The sequence below is a fragment of the Dermochelys coriacea genome, chromosome 4 (genome assembly GCF_009764565.3).
Source record: "Dermochelys coriacea isolate rDerCor1 chromosome 4, rDerCor1.pri.v4, whole genome shotgun sequence".
Taxonomy (NCBI): Eukaryota; Metazoa; Chordata; order Testudines; family Dermochelyidae; genus Dermochelys; species Dermochelys coriacea.
Window position 1 is genome coordinate 12617722 of NC_050071.1, and position 9741 is coordinate 12627462.

The 9741-nt window shown below is 43.3% G+C and overlaps 1 long non-coding RNA gene across 1 annotated transcript; it reads left to right on the top strand.

Moving 5' to 3' along the window:
* The first annotated feature begins 2190 nt into the window (after positions 1 to 2190).
* Positions 2191 to 9221, top strand: LOC122460000. Its single transcript, XR_006281005.1, has 3 exons — positions 2191 to 2201; positions 8125 to 8134; positions 8887 to 9221. It is a non-coding gene; the product is annotated as an uncharacterized LOC122460000 (long non-coding RNA).
* Positions 9222 to 9741: the final 520 nt, after the last annotated feature.

A 9741-nucleotide genomic window follows, 5' to 3' on the forward strand; every position in this document is an offset into this window, starting at 1 on the left:
GGAGGAACTACAAACTTTTTTTCCCCTTCTTCAACAAAATAGCTGCCAAGTAGCTCCTTGAGTTAAACAAATATTCCAAAAGGCCAGATTTAGATGTCACACTGGGCTTTAAGTGCATAGCTCTGATCAGCAAATTGAACTTTCAGTGAAACACGGATGGTTATAATTGTCTGACTTTTAATCCCTGGACCACATTGTCCCCTCTTGTGGAAAAACACACAGGTGAGAGCTAAAGGGAATGGAAACTGCAAAATTCCCCACACTGAATTTTCTCTAATGGAGAAGGGCTTGTGGGGATGTAGAAGAGGAAAGGGGTAATGTGTCCAAACTCCACAGGCCCAGGGAATCTGAAGTAAAAGACAGGTATGTGAAGACAAGAGACATCGTGCCTGGATCATTGCCATTCAGTGTAGCTCCTCTGCTACCCCATCCCTCACTCTCTGGTTCATTAGGGTGACCATGCATCCCCTTTTGGCCAGGACAGTCCCTTTTTTAAGCCCTGTCCCAGACATCCCAACTTATTATTTTTTTCCCCCAAAAGTGGGCTTTTGTCCCATTTGCTCTTGCTGACTTGATCAGTTGGCAAGAGCGAACGGGACACATGGTCACTTTTGTCAAAAAGTGGGGTGGGATGTGGAGGAACATGCAGGGGCGGGGGGGGCCAGTGGAGATGCCATGCGGGGGGAGGGGGAAGGAGGCAGCAGGGCTGGGGAAGGGGGAGGCAGCGTTCCAGCGACCAGCAATAGTTTACGGAGGATGGGGGGGGCAGGCAGGGTTCCAGCAACAGTCTGGGCGGGGGGCCCTGAGGCAAGTGGCTGGGGGTGTCCCATTTTCCCTTTGGGAAATATGATCACCCTAAGGTTCATGCACCTATTGGCGGAGTTCCCTGGGGCTGCTCAGGAGCAGCTGCAGAGAAGACTCAGCAGAATTTAGTGCAGGCCACTGTCTTTGCTAAATCTAATTTTTCATATACCTAGGAGATAGTGTTTCCTTCCTTTCTGTATCATGAACCCCTTGAACCTCTCCCTCTCTTCCTTCTCCCCTCCACCGTTCTGGGTCACTCACATTTCACAACTGCAAAGTTTAATTTAGATTAATAGTCTTAAAGAGACAAGGTGTTTCATCTCTTCAGTATAATCGCACACATCTGCTCTGGTGACGTGTGAAGGTGAATTTCCCTAATTTCAAACCCGCTCAAATGTTCTTGGTTGGAAACTTCAATTCCAACTCAAATATTATTGGTTTCATATTCCAGAGGCATATGATCACAGGCAGAAAATAATCTAATGGAAGACAATAGGGTTGGAAAATGGAGCAGAGATTAGGAAGAGTAAGAAATAAACACAGAGGGGCTGTGAGGGCAAGGAAGGAGAGAAACACGAATGGAAAAAAATAAACTCAATAATTGAAATTCTGTCCCCATTAAAGTCAATGGAAGTTTATATACAGAGCTCCCATGGCGGGAAGGAGGGTTATACTGGATAAAGTATTCAGGATTATAGGGAAAGATCCCTGCACTGGCTGAGGAGGATGGGTTAAGTGTCCTGAAGGGGCTTTTTCCATGTCATGTCTGTAACTTTATTAAACTGTTTGACTATGAAGGAGAAACTCCAAAGCCCTCTTATTTACATTTGCCAAACGGACAACAGAACTCCTTTAGGACTTTACGTTTTTGTCAGAAGATGAGTGATTTATTAACAAACAATGGGAGGGGTCCATTAAAGGACATTTTACAAGGCAATAATTGATTTGACAAGCTGATGAAGTTTGGGGCTGAATTACTGGATTATCATGAAGGAAAATGGAGGTGTCACTTTTGTTATGCTTATTAGCCTCTGGGTGAAATACTTTTGTGATGATAATAACAATGGAGCCATTAATGTATTCATAGAGAAATAATATATTCCTGTCTCTTCTCCCAGCTCAGACCACCCAAGCTGGCTGAGATGAGTGCTGCAGCTGAGGGCTAAATTCAACACCTCAGGGTAGCCAAGAGGATCAGGAGGGATGGAATAATTTATGAGAAAAAAAAACAATAAAGCCAAATTGTTTTATTTTGTATTTTTGGGACACTGCCGGGAAGACAGGATTAGGAAATACTGAGCAGGTGGAGGCAAAGGAGAATACAAAACTATGGTTACTAATCCTGGAAAGGATAAATATTAGATGGGATATGAATGACGCATCTGAAGTTCTGGAAAGTGATTGAGTCCTCTTAAGATTTATTTTATGTCCTAAAAGATTATAACAAAGACACACTTGATTAAGTGAAAGAGCAGTAGGCTTTACACTGGGGTTGCCAACCTCCAGGATTGTCCTGGAGTCTCCAGGGATTAAAGATTAATATTCAATTCTTGGAGTCTCCAGGAATTAAAGGTTATGTCATGTGATGAAACCTCCAGGAATATATCCAACCAGAATCGGCAATCCTACTTTAGATCAACAAAAGGAAATACATTTTCATATATCATATAATCTACTTTGGGGAACTCACTGAAACAAGAGGTCACTGAGGAAATGGCGTGGCTAGATTTTTAAAAGAGCTGGCTAATTTTATGACTACTAATAACATTGATGCAAGCTAAGCCAATGATGAAGGTAATCAAATCCCTTAATATAGATGTATCTAGGTGTATGATGAGAGGCTTTCTTCTTTCTCAAGAGCATCCAATATTAACTACTGCTGTGAATAGGGTTGCCAACTTTCTTATCGCACAAACCCAAACACCCCTGCCCCACCCTGTACCATGAGGCCCCGCGCTCACCCTTCTCCGAGGCCCCGTCCCTGCTCACTCCACAGTCCCCTCTGTCGCTCGCTCTCCCCCACCCTCACTCACTTTCACTGCGTCGGGGTGCGGATTCTGGGGTGGGGCTGGGGATAAGGGGTTTGGGGTGCAGGTTGCAGTTCCTGGCCATTGGGAGCTGCAGAGCCAGCATTGGGGCAGGGGCAGCACGCAGAGCTTCCCTGGCCGCCCATGTTCCTAGGGGCCACAAGGACCTGGTAGCCGCTTCTGGGAGCCGTGCAGAGCTAGGGCGGGCAGGGAGCCTGCCTTAGCCCTGGGCCCCCACTGCGCTGCCGATTGGACTTTTAATGGCCAGGTCGGTGGTGCCAACCAGAGCTGCCAGGGTTCCTTTTAGACTGGGTGTTCTGGTTGAAAATTGGACACCTGGCAACCCTAGCTGTGAATCAAGACAACAGATGGACTAGAAAGACCAGAGATCTGAATCAGCTTGGCAAATCCTATCTTAAAGGATCAGCCAAGGGACTGGTGGAAAAATGTTGCTTAATGTACGTGGTTTTCTAATATGGTAGGAACAGACTGGGTATGCCTGCAGTGCAGCTGGGAGTGAGCTTCTCAGCTGGGGTAGACAGGCTCGGGCTAGCAAGCTGGAGCCAGTGTGCTAGAAATGGCAGTCTGTGCATTGTGGGTCATGCTGCAAGTAGAGCTCTCAGACTCCTCTGACCCTCTGTGCTTGAAAGCCCAAGCCACAGTGGCCACACTGCTATTTTTAGCATGCTATCTTGAGCTTTGCTAGCCAGGAGCCTGTCTCCCTAGGCTGGGCTTGCTCCCAGGTGCACTGTAGACATACTCATTAGGGTCTAGACTACAATTTGCACACTGCACTGTCTAGGGGAGCGTAACTGGGTTGCCAGCTCAGAACCCTGTCACTCAGTTTCACACCATTTATATTGATTGGATTTAACTGGATGACAGGCAGTTGACCAAGGCTGCCAATTAACTGAGTAGAGCTACAGCTGAGGGGTTAATGGAGGGGGCAGCAACCTCCCAGCAGCTGGGATTATATCTGCATACAGGAAGGCTGTGCTGGGGGAGAATAGGGAGCCTGAAAGAAGATAGTACTGCTAGTAGGAGGTTGGGATGCTGGCTACTGACTGTAAATATAACAGAATAAAGTGTGGTGGTGCTTAAGAAGACCTGAAGTTGTTATGGTGAGTGAATCAGACTGGAAGGGCCTTTGGGGATACCATGTGATAGAGATGGGGGGAGTCTCTTGTAATCTGTGAAGAGTAGCTTTGATAAGACAGTGTTTAAACTGCCCCACTTGGCACTTGAATTGATGGGGGGCTATTCCTGGGCCCTTGTCTACTTTTAAGGATTTGTGCTGGTCCTGCTATGTGGGATGGTGAAGGGTACTGATCCCTTCACCTCTCTACCCTTTTCCAGGTGATGTATTGCCTGGAGGGTTCAGTGACCAAACCACTCCTCCTCAAGGAAACTACTATTATGAGTCTCCCTAGCCCAGGCAGTGCTTGGGGAGAAGTTGCTTCTGTACTTCCCTGAGACTAGTAGTCACAGCCAAGACTCTATGTTTGGGGATATTTTGGGGTGAACCCTAAAGACATACAAGTTCTGTTGTACTGATTTCACTGTATTTTTATAAATTGGTAAGGGAGCTAGGACTTTCCAACTTAAAATGGTGTGGGAGATGAGTGCTTTAGTAGAAGGAATTGTTTCTGGGCTTTAGGAGAGAATGTAGGAGATAAGAAATGTGGAAAAACCTTGCTTTATGAATTAACAAGGGTAGTGGATTTTGAAACTGGTGATAGTGAGCTGGGGGATGCAAGGAAGGTAGACAACATCACCTTCTTATTCAGTAGAGCTGTATTCTACTGATTGGCTGGGGGCTGCCTCACTTGTGTACAGCAAAGCACTTCAGCATGTGTTTAAGCACACAAGTAGTTGCACTGAAATCAATGGGTGTACTTTCTGCTTAAAGACACGCACACACGTAAGTACCTATGTTCATGACCCAGCAAAGGACTTTAGTCAACTGTTAGAGCTGGTCAGAAATGGTGAGAATCACTGAAAATGTTGTTTCTGGTTTTTCATTCAACTTTAATTGGAAATGTTGGCTTAGTTTGAATTTTCCATCCAGCAGAGCTGCTGTCACCAGGATTTGTGGGGTAATGACTACTGTGTAACAAACCATAGCAAAGAGGAGCAGCTGGAATCTGTGTACCACCCTTTTAAAATCAAAGTTAAGGGAGATAACTATTTATCTAAGCTCCCTAATGCACTTAAGGCATGTTTACATGGTGCAAAAAAGAGCCAACCTCCCTCTCCCTCAAAACACCATGGCAGTGGATCTCAAAGACCCGGTCTACAGACTGGTTTCAGAGTAGCAGCCATGTTAGTCTGTGCTCGCAAAAAGAAAAGGAGTACTTGTGGCACCTTAGAGACTAACAAATTTATTTGAGTATAAGCTTTCGTGAGCTACAGCTCACTTCATCGGTCTACGGACTCTCACCCACAGGGCTGGTGCTAAAAATAGCTGTGTAGTCTTTGGGCTCAGGTTCTGAAACTCATCAATGGGCTTCAGAGCTTGAGCTCCAATCCAAACCCAAATGTCTATATGGCTATTTTTAGTGTCATAGCATGATCCTGAATCTCTAAATCTATGCTCCGTTGCAGGTATCTCTTTGTAGATGCATCCTTAGAAGGTTTGATTGTACTTGCATAGCTATTGGTAAAACTGTTGAAAATTACTTTTGGCTTATGAGGGTAAGAATCAACAGTGTGAACACTGTAATCCTCTATGTATCTACAGAAAAGGCAACAGCTGTACAAGCCTCTCTATGCTGTTGTACCAGTGAACCTCAACCTTCACCTGCCTGGGCCACCTCAGGGGGTTCAGTCTGGTTAGCAAATACCCAGTGCTCCTTTGTGGTAACTGGGCTAGTGATTTTTTTTTTTTTTTTGTGTGTGAAGTTGGGAAAGAAATGGGATGGAATTGTCACAAAAATATTGATCTATCCTTTAAATTTACGTTGAAAATTTGGATTTAAAAAATTGTCCCTTTCAAATTTTGACATGTTCTGACTAATTCTGAGATGTGCAGGGTAGATATCTGTCCAAGAAGGAATTGGACTGAGCCTGCCACCTCAATGTATTTAGACTATTGAATAGTCACTAGATTAAGGCTTTCAGTCACTCCTATTGCTGGGCCAGAATGACCACTGAGATGGAGGTGAAAGGCTCCATTCACCATTAGCAGCCTTCTGAGTCATCTACTCATTGCCAAGAAGTTTTAAACTAAAACACACTCCCAATAAAGTGCAAATAAAACTGTGTTGTGTATATTCAAGAGCTGATGAGTCTGTCAGATGTAGCGTAGCATTCCTGACGTCCTCTGTCATCATTTCCTAATCAGAAAGACTCCAGCAGGAATCTTGCATTTTGAGGGCCACTACTAAAATGACAGGAAAGCCTGAGATCTTTCTTTCTCCTTTTAATTCACTTTGGATTTTTTTTTTTTTTGAACCAGTTGCTATGAAGCGTATCTAGACATAAAGATAGGATTTTCAAAAGGGCCCAGTGTTCATTGACCTCAATGGGAGCAGAGAGAGTCCAACTGAAAATCCTGTCCACCAGTTATAGATGGCAATCAAGCAGCTCTAAGATACTCCATTTTTTTTTTTAATGTTTCAATTCTTCAGTTGTCAGGAATGCTGGAAGCCCCTCTTATTGCGTGTCTTCATTTTCTTTCTTAGTTCTCTCCCTCTTTTTCTTCCTGTCCTGTATTCATCACTTATTAACCTTCCTTGCCTATTTTTCCTTTCTTCTATTTCCAGTGCTCCCCCTTGGGTTTTTCTCTTTTCCCGCCCTTGGAAACGACTTCTGATACCATCCGTCATCATGATAGCCAAGTCTCAAAATTAGCGTGATTCTGCCACCTTTATTCATGTTGATTAATACCTTACTCTGAGAGTAGTCACGGTAATTTCAGTGGGGTTACTTACAGTGTAAGTCATTACTCAATATGAAACCTTAATTTTGTTCATTACTTATTTATCTGTGGAAGGGCTGCCAAGCATTTCATTACCTCCCCTTCTGATAGGAAAAATATTTCAATGCCTTGGACTTTAGCAACAGTCAACATCTGGTACAAACGCTTTCTGTCAAACGCACAGCTCCTATCTATAGGTCTTTAAACATTCATCAGCAAACAAAGAGTTATTCAAAGTACTTCTGGGAATGCTTTTGAGTCAATACAAATTCTTCACAAATCGAGAAAAGAATCGACAATTGTAATGTATAAGCAGCCTCCGAGACATTTCTAATAGACACATCCAAGTGAAATGTGTAACACTCTGACAAGGTGTGAAAGAGATCTGCACAAGGACAATGCTTAGGCCTCTGTTTCCAGTTGTTCCCTTTTTGTTATATTACAGGTTTCCTAGATTTTTTTAAAAAAAAACATGTCCAGTATTTCTGAAGATTAATCAGCTTTCTGTATAATGTGTTTATTTAAGATATTTTAAAATAATGTGAAACACATACAAATCCCATATGAACTTCATTAATGGAACTCTTAGCTAAATATGGGAAGTATGCGTAGGCCTGTTATCATTCAGTGAAGAAATTAAAAGCCCTCAATACAGTTTAGCAGTCCAAAATGCTTCAGTTGATCTAGATTTATTCCTGTATATTTCAGTATATAAGGCTTCATTTCTGTCCAGATAAAACATACTATTTTGGCTAAGCTTCCACCTACTGCAACATTAAATAAACACTGTGGTGTCAAGTTCTTAAGGGGAGACTGTACAGGGCTTCTATTATCCGCACAAGCACTCAGCTTGGCCTGCTGCAGTTCAGGCTTCTGGAAACAAAGTGGGCATATTCAGAGACTTCACATTTGGTATTACCATACTAGCAACCTGTTGTTGTGGCAGCACTTAGAGGGCCTAAACCAGATTGAGGCTCCATGATGCTAGTACTGTACAAACACCCCGGGACAGTCAGGCTTTGCCCGAAGGAGATTACAATCTAAATAGATAAGAGGAATAGTGTGGGAGGGGAAACAGTCTTGGAGCGTTGAAGCGACACATCCAGGGTCACACAGCAGGTCAGTGGCAGAGCTAGGAATAGAATATGAATCTCTTGACTTCCAGACCCAAGATCCTGCTGTCTGTCAGCCTGACCCCTATCCTTGCATTGCCCTGAAATTGACTGTACAGATAGACATTTAAACCAGAATCCTTAGATGATGACCTGAAAGCAACTTTGACGTTGGGCCTCTGATCCTTAATTCCTGCATGGCTAACTTGGTGGCTTGAATTTGCACTATGCCTACTTGTAGAGAACTTTAGATTCTGCTCAGCCTCCTGCTGGTGATGCTGTCCTTCACCTGCTAGAACAGATTGGAGGGAAATCCACTGGGAGAACCTCACTGAGGTGTAGCTTTTTTTTTTTTGTTTTTCCCCCTCCCCCCCTCCTTCCTGACTCCCCCTCCTGTAGACCTTCCCAATGGAAGGGTACAATCTGGCCCTGCAATAGCTGCTTCTGAATCCTCTCCAGATTTAATCACAGAAACTAGTTCAGTGTCAGAAAGTGTTTCCATTTCCTGTTATCTTTAAGCCTACTGCACTGCTTGCTTGAGTGCTCCTGATTTGTTTCCCACTGACTGTGCAACACCTCCTTCCTTGTGTGGATCCTGTGATCCTGGACCTCCAAGACTGAAGCAAGAGTAGGCACTTGGGTACTCAGCCCCCCTTATTTTGCAGGCCCCTTTGTGCAAGGGTGCCTCTGGAGTGACCTCTCTTTGGGGACAGACAGGAATTTTCCAAGGCAACTCAGCAGTTCTTTAAAACAAGTACATTTATTTAAATGCTCAAAAGCATTGAGAAAAATGTTTAAACCTAAACATGTATCTTGTGATAGCTAAGCCTTAGTTTTTTTTGAAAGGAGAGCTAGATAAGGCTGTGTCCTCTTAAAGTGTAAGAAAAGGTGTACACCTTAGGAACTTACATTCTCTGGGACAGCAAAATCAACTTTCAGCTGTCTGTGGTCATCAGGCAACCAGCATTCTAGACCTTTGTCTCCTGCCTTCCAGAGTTACCCTGCTTTCTGCTCTGAGTCAGAGTTGTCAAAACACAGCTGAGACATGGAAATGATGTTTGTTACACATCCAAACTAAAAAAGGTCCCTCTGTTTGTCACTTTCCATCTTCCAGATGGTTTTTTAACAGATCATTAACGCAGATCATTTGGACACCACACAATCAACCTCCTGTCTTATTGAAAATGACCACTTATTTGTACACTTTATGTTCTCTCTTTGCCAGCAGCTTCTGATTTATGATAGTATTTCCACTCATCGGGTGGCTAGTTGGCTTCCTTAGCTACTTCTTATGAGGCGCTTTGTCAAGTGACTGTTTTAAAGTCCAAATAAAAATGTATGTATGCCACTTCTCCTTTATCCAGAGAATCTTAGGAATAACGCATGTTTCCACTGACTAACTCCTGTCACATCTAGGAGTGTTGTTGTTCTATTTGTAATTCTAATTTCTAACTTTAAAAAAAAAAGTTAATGTGTGAGATGGAAACAACCCAGGATCACCTCTAGAGCCTTTGGAACAGAAGCTCTAAGGGCACTTCCTTGCCATGTTTCATACTGAACTCTTGTTTACATCTTTAACTAAAGGGGACTCTGAACTCCAGCCCCAATTTGAGGACTTCCTGCAACACGCAACAATCCTAAATGTAGACTAATATGAGGAAAGCCCTTCACCAAGAAGATCTAATAAATGTCGGGCAAATTTTCTAACAGTGAAATTTCTGACAATAAGACCCTTGAGTAGTCTCCCAAGAGAAACTGTAGAATTACCATTGTTGAGCTGAACAAAGTACAAGAAAATTATAAACTGGCCATGAACAAATTTTGGTTGAAAATTAAATAGAGCTTTTGTGGTGTATTTGAAAACTCTGTTAAAATTGTA